Here is a 13,524-nt window from a genome sequence, read left to right as displayed (position 1 = left end):
ATGTCCCAGTAGTAATCATTGAATTGGCTTCTAAAACGGATTTCTGGGCACACACAAAAAAAGGGGGTGCGAGGAATGCTGTATCTTTAAGGATTGGATCACTTAACTGTTCTCTGAAAATATTAAAATGTGCTATAAACTACTGGCTGCCTATATGTATACATACTTAGCCTAGAATAAGGGTCCAGTTGAGGCAGGAGTTGAATTTCTCAGCATGTTTCCCAGCAGTTTCAGTGACCTCTTTGCTGTCTTTTCTAGAATTTATCATGATGAAAGTTAATTACTAATTTTAAATTTATTTACACCCAAACATATCCTTTGTTACATTTGTTTTGTTTTGCCACTTTACACATTTTAAAACTTTAACTAAAAAAAAAAAAGCAAGACATAACTAAAAGGATCTAAACAGTATATGGAGTGAATATGGTGAGTAGATTTGCACAGGATTATTACGGATAAGCTCCTTGGGTTTACACTCACAGCATGCTTTAGTTGGGCTTAAAAGTATAGAGCCATCTGTTTGGCTGTAGCTGAGGAGAGGTGATATGGAAAATCATTCTGTTCAAGGGGAACACCTCCATCAATGAAGTTGCAGAAACCTTGCTTATGACCAAAACCAGCATTCCCGTGTGAGTCACTGAATGCAGGTAGCTTTTCCCCATTATAGAGATGGAGGGAGAGAAGCAGGGAAGAGAAAATAGAGGAGTTAAATCTGAAAAGGAATAGTTTAGGGCACTGGTAGAGGGCAAGAAGAGAAAAATAATTTTTTAAGTATAAAGATTTTGCTGAGTCATTTCCCTATTACAGGTCCATCCTGTCCAGGAATCTTTTTCTTTCTTTCTTTCTTTCTTTCTTTCTTTCTTTCTTTCTTTCTTTCTTTCTTTCTTTCTTTCTTTCTCTCTCTCTCTCTCTCTCTCTCTCTCTCTCTCTCTCTCTCTCTCTCTCTCTTTCTTTCTTTCTTTCTTTCTTTTGGAATATTTTCCCTCCTCCTTCCTTCCTGTTTCTTTCAAGTCTCTATCTCCATTGCCCCATTGCCTGAAAATTTAGGTTTATCAAATTGTGGGCCTAAAGCTAGGCAGCATGCACTAAAGTAAACTTGTCTGTGAAACTTGAATTTCTTTTTGGCGAATTATAAGATAAAAAATTTGCAATGATTACCCTGCCTTACTTCCCACTCTGCATAACTTTGGCATTGAGAGTGCCACAATATTAAGTAGGTGAATTTACACAGATACCAAGAAATGAAAGTTCAGAAGGTAGTTGGAACAGAATATGGAATTTTAGTACCTGGTCCTTTTTTCTGGTAGCTCATCTTTTTTCTTTTCTTTTTTAAATATGTTTTTTAAAATTAATTTTAGAGAGAGAGGATGGGAGAGGCAGAGAGAAAGAGAAAAACACCAATGTGATAGCATACATCAATCTTGGCTGCCTCCTCCACAACCCCTACCTGGGATCGAGCCTGCAACTTGGGCATATATCCTGACCAGGAATCCAACTGGTGACCTTTCTGGTCATGGGAAGACTCTCAACCACTGAGCCACTCGGACAGGCTGGTGGCTCCTTTTTAAAAATGAGTGCTTGCTTGATAGTCATGATTTTATATTAAAATATTACATTTTATATAACCTTTAAACCACAGTATTTAACACACAGACATAGTTGATAGTTTGTTCTCAAATATTGTCAATTTTATTTGAATTCTGGTGTCATAAATTATTTTGATTCCATATAGTACAAAGAAATTCATTGGAAACAAAACTGCCCAGCCAGTATAGCTCAGTAGTTGGGCATCAACCCATGAACCAAGAGATCACGGTTCAATTCCCATCGGGGCACATGCCTGGATTGCAGGCTCAATCCCAAGGAGGGAGCAAGCAGGAGACAGTCAATCAATGATTATCTTTCATTTACTGATGTTTCTCTTCCTCTCTTCTCTCTTCCTCTCTCTCAAATCAATAAAAACATTTTTTAAAAATTATGGCAATCTTACAAAGATCCAGCAAAAAGTGGCTGGAGTATCAAATTATACCTTTCTCTTATAAACTCAGCACTTGGTTATTTGATGACAATCTAGCACTTCCTACTGTTTGGGTCTACATAATTTTCCTCATTTCAATATATTTGCTAAACCAGAACTGTGAAGTGAGTAACAGAGAGCCAGAAAGCATGCCAAATAAATAGCAGATGCACAAGTGCATCTTTTGAATGAGAAAGCATCATTTTGGTTACAAAACTAAATACATGGAGTTCGTTGTTAGATAGTAAACCCTCAGGGCAAAATCCTGGTCTTGACTTGCTTTATGAAATACAGATGTTTCTTAGAATGAATGAGCACATATGTGAATGGGCACAGAGGGTGCTATAAAGTGAGAGTGTGATACACAGGCCTTGAACCCATTAAGTGTGAATTTTAACTTAGTTCTGTGATTTTAGCCAATCACAGGGCAGTGGGAAAGTACAAAGATCCTATCAAAATACTATAGAATATCTTAGACAAAATCAAATGACTAGAAATTCTTTCTGTAATCTGGTTTGTCTTCTCTTTCTCTATCCTTTCCTTACAATATACATACATTCCTCGTGAGTATTAGACACAATAGAAACAAGTTATGGGTGACATTCAAAAGCACATTGTTTGAGAAAGCCACACTCTATGACCAAGCACACTGGTTTAATTTAATTTCAGATTCTGTAATAAATGTTGACTGCCCCATGGCAGAATGAACTTCTCTCAATAAAAGAAGAGCATGTAGTTTAGCAGATATGTCTAGAATATTTACATCAAAATGTATTAAAATTAAAAAATATGAGGAATTTACAAAGGATATTCTGTATGTGCATATACTTAGTATGTGTTAAAATGATATTCTAAGCAAGTTCAGACTATTTAATAAATGCATACTGGGAAATTGAGGAAGGAGGTAAATATGAAGTTATTTCTCCTCATATTACAAACAAAAATGTATTCTACTTGGATTAATGAGTAAAAGTTAAAGCAAAACCATAAGAACTGGAAGCATAGAATAAAGATATAAAACACCTTTTTAAAATATAAAAGCAAAGGTAGAGGGATAAAGTTGAACTTGTGACAACAATAAGTACTGTAACAAGTTATAAGAAATGATAATTAGGAAATGCTTCATACAGCTAATCAACAAATATTTACTTAGTACCTATTGAGGACAAGGCATGGATCTGGCTCTGGAAATATAAGTGAATAGAGTAGATAAGTCCAGTGTATTTACAGTGCTTACATTTTATTGTGGGAGATAACAATAAAAATATGCTCTCAAATAATGGTAAGTGTTGTGATTGGAAGAAAACTAAAGAGAATGAAAATGAATCACAACTGGCTAGGCAGATGAAAACTAAAGTATATAAAGAAAAACAAAAAAGAGATTGATTGATAAGGGGTGGGGCAATATAGCAGTCCTATTTTGATGGAATGTTTAGGGGGTGTCTCTGATAGGATGCTCTTTGAACTGAAAAAAGGGAGTGAGCTGTGCAAAGATTTGAGGGGGAAGCGTTTAAGGTATGTGAGTGAGCATGTACAGGAGCTACATGGAGTGTTTGGGAAACTATAAAGCCAATGTGGCCTAGAACTAGTATGAGAAGAATAGTAGAAAATAAGATCATCGAGGAAACTAGGGTTCAGATTATGTAGAGCCATGTAGGCTATGGTGAAACACTCAGCTCTTGTTCCAAGTGTTATGTGATGTCACTGGTAGTTTTTTTCCAGGAGATATGGTATTATCTGATTTATATTCTTAAAGAGTAACTGGGTACTTTGAAGAAAACAGACGAAGGGGAGAAGGTTAGGGTAGTAATAGTAGCCCAGTTAATTGGCTATTGCAGTAATTTCTGATGGTGATGATTGTAGCTCAACTGGAGTGTTACAGGTGGAGGTGAACAGTCAAGATATATACCGGAGGTAGTGTTGCTTGTTCTTGATAATGAGCTAGATGTGAGGTATGGAGAAAGTTATACATAAGTCTAAAAGAATTTGGGGGTTTGAGAGAAATTTTAGTGTTATGAAATTACAAAAAGTATCTGTATTTCTGGAAGCTCTTTGAACTTGACCATTCCAGCATAATCTAATTTTATTTTAATCTTTCTACACTCATCTCAAAACTGCATGCTCTATCACCTCCCCCAGTTTTCACAGTTATTTTCAGGCCTGCCTGCTAGGTTTCCTCTCCAAGGATAGACTTTTCCTTGAGTAGGTGAGTACTTGTTAGTCATTCCTTATTCTCTGGCTGAAAGAAAATTGGAAATTCCTTTTTTTTCTTCCCTGTGTTACTGCCAATAGTTGGAGCTTTTGTTTGCCTGCTCATATTCTAGAATGTGTAGGAATAACGTTTTGTTAAAGATGTTATCCATGAGATTTTCCTTTCACTGTTGTAGATGCTCAGAATGTTTTGTAAGGTGACTTGGGAATATTCAATAATTCACTGATGTTGCCCACTTTCCCCAACTAGAACCTAAACCACTTTCTCTATTTGGCTTTTGGGACACCACACTACTCTGTTTTTCTATCCTCTCTGAAGAGTTGTTTTCCTGAGAATTATTTGCTGGATATTTTCTCTTTTTGACCTCTTGGTCAGTTTTCCAGGGGTCAGACCTGGGATCTTTTCTCTATTTACACTTGCTCCTCAATGATCTCCTCCAACCCATAGATAGTTATTACAATATATTTTTATGCTGTACTTTACATCGACATAACTATTTTTATAACTGGCAATTTATACTTAATTACTTTCACCTTTTTCACTAATTCCTGCACTCCCCCTACTATGTAGCTACTATAGATTTGTTCTCTGTATTGCTTCTGCTTTGTTTGTTCATATGTGTGGGGTTTTTTTTTTAGTAAAATCATATAAATAGCAAGATATATTTTAAAAATCTATTGAGGTAAAGAAAAAATATATCCTTTGTGCTTCCTGATTTAAAGAAAAAGCCATACTTTTCAACAACGGTATTTTAAACCAGAAGACTATAGAGTAGTATATTTAAGATACTCAAAGATAATGTAAGCCAAATTTTAAATCTGTCTAAGCTTACCTTTTAGTATATATATTATATAAGTGAAGCTACAAACATGCATGACCTCAAGGAATATTCTTAAAGAATCACTAGGGAATGAATTCAGACAACTGAGAAATACTGGGGAAGGTTCACCATAAGGACAGTGAATATACTTAACTGTAGAGCTGATGGTAAATGTTAAGGTGATAGAATAGTATATACTTAATATATGCCCTAACAATGTCAATAAATTTCAACTACAAAAGTGGGTGAATAAAAGAAGTATATGTGGAAATAAAATGTTTGCTGCTTGCCTTATAGATACTAACTGGGAGTGGAAAAGTATTAAAATTAGAAAGAAAATTAGAAAGAAAAGAAATAAAAATAAAACAAAAATTAACTATTTAGAAAATAAAACAAGAAATAATCCACAGAGTTTATGAATAAATAAATCTGGTCCTTTAAAAATCAATTAAATTAAATCAGTTAAATGTAAGAAAATGCAAAATAAGAAAATAGCAAAGAGGGAACAATGACAGCTGTCAAAAGAAAGGAAGTTTAATCAAGAAACTTTCTATACAACTCTATGCAAATTCATTTGAAACTCTAAAAAAATACTAGATAACTTTCTAGGAAAATATAATATACTAAAACTGATCTCAGTAAACATATAGAATCTAAGTAAAATGAATTATAAAAATGTAAAAACTCTCCCACAGACAGTTCTATAGTGAAATTTTACAAAACTTTTGAAGATTACATTATCCAAATACTAATTGAACTACTTCAAAGCATGAAAAAGTAAGAAAAATAATGAATTAAATATCAAATTAATATCAAAACCTGAAAAATATTGTATAAAACAAAAACTACAGCTTATTTTTACTTATAAATAGGTATAAAAAACTCTTAAATAAAATATTAGCAAAAATAGTTAATAGTGCATGAAAGAATAATACATCATAACATGAGAAATTTATTTCAGAAATACAAAGATAATTAAATATTAAGGGATACATCAATATAATTCATCATATTAATAGAGCTATGGAAAACAAATATGAACATTTTCTTGAATGGGAAAAGGTCACTGAACAACATAAATCATCCATTTATGTAAAAAAACTCTCAGTTTTCATTAGTGTATACATCCTTAAAATAATAAAATGACTGACAGCTCACTGAAAAGCCAGTATCCTCATCAATGAGGATATTCTAGATCCTTTGGTATAAGAACCAGGAATAAGAAAATGTCTGATATCCTCATCAAAATCTAATACAATTAAATGAGATAAAAAATATATCCTTTGGGCTTCAATTAGAAACATAAGAATTTGAAAATACAAGGTAAAACTACTTGTATGTGTAGACTATATTAACATATTCCTGGAAAACCCAAAATAATTAATGAAAAAATAATATAAACAATTAAAGAATTCAGTAAGGTTGCAAGATATAACATAAACATCAAATCATTGCCCTTCACATATGTGAACAATAACCAGTTAGAGGATGAATGGAAGAGAAGACTCTATTATATGTAATAGAAATAAAACAAAGTAAAATTCTGAAAAAAAAGTCTAACATCCATATGAAGAAAATTATAAAATTTTCTGAAGGCACAGAGGAAACTGAAATAGATTTTTTAAATAGACAATACTACACTCAATGCTAGAATGATGTACATTGTTCCTAAGTAAATTTACAAATTTAACCTGATCCAAATGCAAATATCGCATTTGTTTTCTGGAGTTAAATAACTATTATACAGTTTATTTAGAAGAATAAACAAGAAAGAATAGCTAGAAGACACTGAAACATATGAGCTCTGTGTGTGTGTGTGTGTGTTGGTGTGTGTTCAAGTATGCACATGTTCATTAATCCTACCAGATATAAAAATATATCATGAAGTTCTGTATAATTAGAATAAGGTGGTTTTGGCACATGACAAGAGACTAATGGAATTGAATAGAAAATCCAGAACTGAGTCCAAGTGTTTACAAAGGCATCTTGTAATGATAGATCAGCTTGTCGTATACCAACTCTCTAGCTGAGAATAAGTAAAAACCTGATTAAGAATAAGGACAGAAAGAAACAGTTTTGTGTATGTATGTGTGAGAGACATCAGAGGACTACCAAGACCTGAGAAACCATGACCCTTGAGAGAACAGAGAAGTACTAGTATACCTGGTACACTGAGCCTGAACCCCCTGAGGCTGTGCAGAAAATGGCCACTGCAAGGCTGAGAGCTAAAAAGAGATACTAGAAATGGTATGCACATTATATCTCACTAATTGTTAAAATACAATAATTGAAATAAAGAACTCAACAAATATGTTTAACATCAGATTAGACAGATGAAGAGACAATCAGTAATTAGAAGGTAAATTTAAAAAAATATAAGAACTATAACAGAGAGATGTTTGGAAAATACTGAGAAGAGACTAAGAGATGTGTGGAACTTGATTTAAAAGATCCAATATGTGTAATGAATCCCAAAAAGGAGAATGGAGAGAATAGATCAGAGGAATATTTTAAAAGATGGTGGCTGAGAATCTTACAAAACTGACATTAAATCACAATTCAAAATGTGCTACAAACCCCAAACATAATTTTAAAAACACACACAATTAAACACATCACAATAAAGCTGCTATAAAACAAAAGGAAAATATTTAAGATATACAAAGAGAAATGACACATTACCTTCAAACTGATGCACATGAAAATACAATAAAGGCAGCACATCAAATTAGTGAAGAAAGAATTTTTAATAAGTGGAGCTAGGATAAGTGGACAGCCATATGGGAAAAAGATTATATTGAAAATATTAGACACCAGGATAAGCCATACAAATAAATATAATTAAATACTATAAGAAAATCTGAATATATACTTTTATAAACTAGAAATGGAAAATTTTTCTACAAGAGTCAAAATCCAGAAGCAATAAGGGAAATGAAAAGCTTGACTAAAAAACATTTTGCATAGCAAAACGTCTCTAAGCCAGTCACAGTGTTCAGGAAGATGGTTCTCTGGCTCCATGTTCAACTTTGTGTATGAGAAGTAGACCTTGTGATTGGTAAGCACCTGAGAGTAAGGCCAGTTCCTGGAATGAACAGATGTCTATCACCATAACAACATGAATCAAGTGCTGTTGTTCACATTGCATGTTTACTTATAAAATCAATTTGTAAATATACCATATTGGCTAAACCATGAGTTTACCAGTTTAAGTGCTATTTCACAGTTTAGAGTGTACTTGTATGCTAAGGAGAAGGTTAAAATCTTTTAACCTTAGTAAGTGAATCTTTATTTGGTCTTTAAACTTGAATTTTTATATTTCAGTTTTATGTACCTTATTTTCTTTCCTGTCATTTTTAATCTATCGTTCATTGTTCTCTTCTGCTAATGTAAAGAAAATAATTTGCTGAATGTTTAAAGTAGTTTTCAACAATAAAACCAAACTGAATGGACTTTAATTATTTTATAAAGTTTTATTTTAACTATTTTAATTTATTTAAAAGTATAATTTCTATTATCTAAAAACTTTGGGAAATCCTATACAACATACTAATTACTGAAAGCATATATGCTTAAGTGTGTGATATGGACAAATTGAAACTAATGAAAATAAAAGACTTCAGATTATTGTCAAATTATGTCATATAAAAGGGAAATATATTAACCTTTGTGAACTAAAATAAATAACAGCTAAATTTTATTGAGTGTTTATTATGTGCCAAATATTATGCTAAATGTTTTATGTGTACTTTATTTTATTTAATCTTCAAAATTACCCTTTAGAGTAGATATGGTCCCTTTTTACCAATAAGGAAACCATGGCTTAAAGAACTAATAATTGGTGAACCCTAGAATCCAACTCAGTGGTATTAAGCTCTTCTCTTAACCCCTTCCTTATATTTGCCTCACACTTGAAAGTTCCTTAAGAATATCTGTTGTTTTTTATCATAAACTTCTATTGGCTCCATTTAAAAAATCCTTTAATATGTGCAGATCATGTTCAACAAATGGCAAATAAGCCATGTGGCAAATGGATGAATAGTTTCCTTGTGTAGAGATCTGTAATCACAGGCAATTCATATTTTAGAAATTATTCTACAGACATATAGCAAGTATATTTTTTCTGATTCTCACCTTTTGTTCGTAATATTTTGTTCCTTTTAAAACTGAGACAAACCAGGCAAAACATTAAACTTTCATTGAACTGCGTTGCTGGAAATACTTTTAAATTAAAAATATGTAGTACTGAGGACAAATATCAGTATTGCATAAGAAGACTTTACTTTAAAAACCTGGCTTCCTCTAAGTTCCCATTGCTACTTCTCACTTAGCTGATTTGTCTTCTGAAGGAAGAGTGCTCTCCCCATGCAAACTGTTCAAGTGCCGTGGAAAGTGTTTTAGGCAGTATGCTTTCATCAGCATCTTCTGCCAATGAATTTTCTCTGCTTTCGCATTACAAGGAATGCCAGTAGGGTGAGTGCAATCATGTCACTGCACAACATTACTGGGGGGAACCACAGAACCTGAGAACTGCCAAGGTTTTTGAAATACACATTTTAATTTGGAGCAAAAGAACCCCTTGTTTCTGTGATGAATGTGATGTGGCATTTTCTGATTGGCAGGTGACCCGCAAAGCACCCCGGGAATGATCGTGTCACAGTCCCACTTCATCATTAAGTGTAGTTTTGTTTGTGACCTTAGTTGCATTTGTTGGAAGCTGAGTACTTGATTTCTCAATCATGTCTGCATTTTTACTTGCCCAATGTAAAAATTAATAAGAGGAGGTATGTCTCCAAAGCAATAAAAATTTGGGAGATTTGTTTGGTAAGGATAGCAGTAGAATGTTTATTCCATTATGTAGCTGCCATAGTCTTCCCAAGGAAAAACCCGAGTCTTTGTATCGTCTGGGGATTTTAGCTATAACCAGGAATTTGTCCTTTCAGCTAAATGCTGCTCATCTGATACTACTTCCCAAACTGAATTGCTTCAATTAATAAATGGGCTGGATTAAATGTCTACCTCCTTGACCTAGCTTTCTATATACACAGATGTTTTATCCTAGCACAATCTCACATCTTCCCTCCAGAATAATATATGAAAGTTGAAAAATATGAAAATGTATATGGCAATGCTCTGTATGCTAAAAACTGTCTTCCGAGTGTAACAAGACAACCCTGGATGCAGGGAAGAGTCCCATTTATGTAGCTCCATGCCCCTTTCCTTTAAAGGAAAAGAGATGCTTAGTGGCCCCAATTTGCTCATGAGCCCACAGTCAGCGTCTGGCAAGCAGCAGGTTCCCAGTGTACCCATGGTGATTCCAGATGCATGACCATGCACTAAGGAGCATATTGGGATGGGCGGTTCAGCTGCCAGTCTGCGAGCAGAGAGAGCTGGGCTCCCCTTCAGACAAATGCCTGCAGCACCACTGGGCTTGCAGAGTTAATGATGATCACGTCTAATGCTGGAATGTCTCCATGGACATGTTTACCTGAAATCATATATTAACTAATCACAATAGCAGTGTTTATTGGTGAGCCCATGGGGCTGACAGGGATTCATAGTATCAGTGTGACTTTGGGAGAAGGCAGAGAACAGTCCCGGCGCGGACTGAGGTAGTGCCCTACACATGAAAATGAAAAGGTCTTCGCTCCCCTCCTCTTCCTTTTTGCTTTTCAAACTTATTTCTGTAAACCTGAAACCAAGAGTGCACCAAAGGATGTAAAGGATCTACGAAAGCTTGAGCCAAAAATCTTTATACACACTCTGTGTCCACCTTCACAAGCAGCTCTGCTGATGGATTGCTTCCCCACCCCACCTCACCACCTCCACGTCCGCTGGCCTCCTTAGACCTCTTTCCTAAGAATTAGTAGATTGTTTTGAACTGAAAGAAAGGAACACAAATGATAAACAGCAGAACATTCTGCACCCTAGAACACTAGTGCGCCTGGAGGAAAGTTGGTGATACCTGGTTAAGCTTTAAGTTGCCTGGGGTGGAGGAAGAAAGGAGCCCAAGAGAAAACCGTGTCCACCTCTAAACCCTGGAAAGTGTCCTGTTATCCATTTGACAGCCAATATAATCATGTAAGTTCATTTCTCTCACTAACTCCTTGAGAGTACCGCTTCTCTAAAATGATGTCATTTTTCTTAATTGAGACAGAAATAAATGCATCAGGACTCAGAAGGTTGGTCCTCCTGGTGTGCTAGTACCTAACAGAACACAGGAAAGGTTCCCTCTGAGTCAATTTAAAATTTTTAAATGATTTTGTTCACATTTTTCTTTGTTTCTGATCTCCCAGCTTTTTCCATCTCAAAAACAGACATACCTCATTGCGGGGTATAGGGGGATGAGACGAGATAAACCAAAGGACTTATATACTTACTAGAGGTCCGGTGCACGAAATTTGTGCACGGGGTGGCGGGGGGGGGGGTCCCTCAGCCCGGCCTGCATCCTCTCGCAATCTGGGACTGCTGGCTCCCCTGCCTGTCTGCTTGATCGCCCCTAACCACTCTGCTTGCCTGCCTGATCACCCCTAACCACTCTGCATACCTGCCTGATCACCCCTAACTGCTTGCCTGCCTGCCTGATAGCCCCTAACCGCCTCTGCCTTAGCCCCTACCACCATGGCTTTGTCCAGAAGGACATCCGGAAGGTCGTTCGGCTGTCTGGTCTAATTAGCATATTATGCTTTTATTATTATAGATAGGTGTAGCCCATGGACATGGGCAGTAGGGTAAAGGGGGAGAAATGGGAGATACCTGTAATACTACCACCAATAAAAAGTATATTTAAAAAACCAAAACCTTCCTTTTTCTGGGGCGGGGGGTCGGGGGGAGAGCAAAAAATGCTATGGGAGTAAATAAATAAAGTTGTCATAGAAACAACTAGAAATTCTAGGGAAGGAACCTGATTTGTGATGCCATTTTTTGTTAGGGAATTTCAAAATATATGTTTTCCTACAGTTTCCCTATTTTATAAAATTACTTCTTCTATTTGGTGGACCTTCAAAAGAAGGAGTCTACACATCTCCCCACCACCCAGTCCCTTCATTCCAGCCAGGGAGATCCAGATGGGGTTGAGATTTAGGAGTTGACTGTCCTTATCTCTTCCTCTAACCTTGTGGCCTTAGGCAAGTCACTCAACTTCTAAACCTGGTTCCTCAACTTACAATTAGGGGTTGGAAAGTGGTTATCTCCAAGGTATCTTCCAATGCTAGCATTCTATAAACTTACTATTTTTAGATATCTTAATTAGCTGCTCCAAATCAGCTAATACAGGAATCATATTTGCCTTTGAAATGTGTTTTTGTTCTTGTAATGGAATCTGTTTGAAATATTGCCCAGCCTATCTAATTACAAGGCCACTCTTCTGGCTCTTTCTCTCTAAATACTCCCTAGCCTCAAAAAAAAAAAAAAAAAAAAAAAAAAGCGCATAATACCCAGGAGAGCAGCAGAGTTTGAGGAGGAGATAATTAACTGTTAGGGTTCGATGACTTTTGTTAGACTTTATCACATGGGAAAGATATATAAGACTAAGCAACATTTTAATATCAACAATTCATTTTTTATAATTGACTAGAGGCCTGGTGCACGAAATTCGTGCATGGGGGGGGGGGTGTTCCTAAGCCCAGCTTGCACCCTCTCCAACCTGGGACCCCTTGAGAAATGTCCGACTGCCCGTTTAGGCCCAATCCCAATGGGCAGTCAGACATCCCTCTCACAGTCCAGGATTGCTGGCTCCCAACTGCTTCCCTGCCTGCCTGCCTGATTGCCCCTAACTGCTTCTGCCTGCCAGCCTGATCACCCTAATCACTCCCCTGCCAGCCTGATCAATGCCTAACTGCTCCCCTGCTGGCCTGATTGCCCCTAACTGTCCTCCCCTGCAGGCCCGGTCACCCCTAACTTCCCTCCCTTGACAGCCTGGTCACCCCTAACTGCCCTCCCCTGCTGGCCTGGTCGTCCCCAACTGCCCTTCTCTGCAGGCCTGGTCTGCCCCAACTGCCCTCCCCTCCAGGCCTGGTCCCCCTAACTGCCCTCCCCTGCTGGCTTGGTTGCCCCCAACTGCCCTCCTCTACTGGCCTGGCCACCCCCAACTGCCCTCCCCAGCCAGCCTGGTCCCCCCAACTGCCCTCCCCTGCAGTCCTAGGTCCCCCCCCAACTGTCCTCTTCTGCAGGCCTGATTGCCCACAACTGCCCTCCCCTGCCGGCCATCTTGTGGCAGCCATCTTGTGTCCACATGGGGGTGGCCATCTTTGACCACATGGGGGCGACCATCTTGTGTGTTGGAGTGATGGTCAATTTGCATATTACTCTTTTATTAGATAGGATTACTTTTATCTACTCTGTTTAAATTTTTCAGTACAATATGCTTAGTATAAGTAGACACAATTGAAATGAAAAAGTTGTCTTATATTTATGAACCCCTAAAATGGGCTTAAGGATGCTTTGGAAACTCTCACACTCCCTGAGACAACATCA

The sequence above is a fragment of the Plecotus auritus genome, assembly GCF_963455305.1.
Source record: "Plecotus auritus genome assembly, chromosome: 6".
NCBI lineage: Eukaryota > Metazoa > Chordata > Mammalia > Chiroptera > Vespertilionidae > Plecotus > Plecotus auritus.
Note: the sequence above shows the minus strand (reverse complement) of the source record.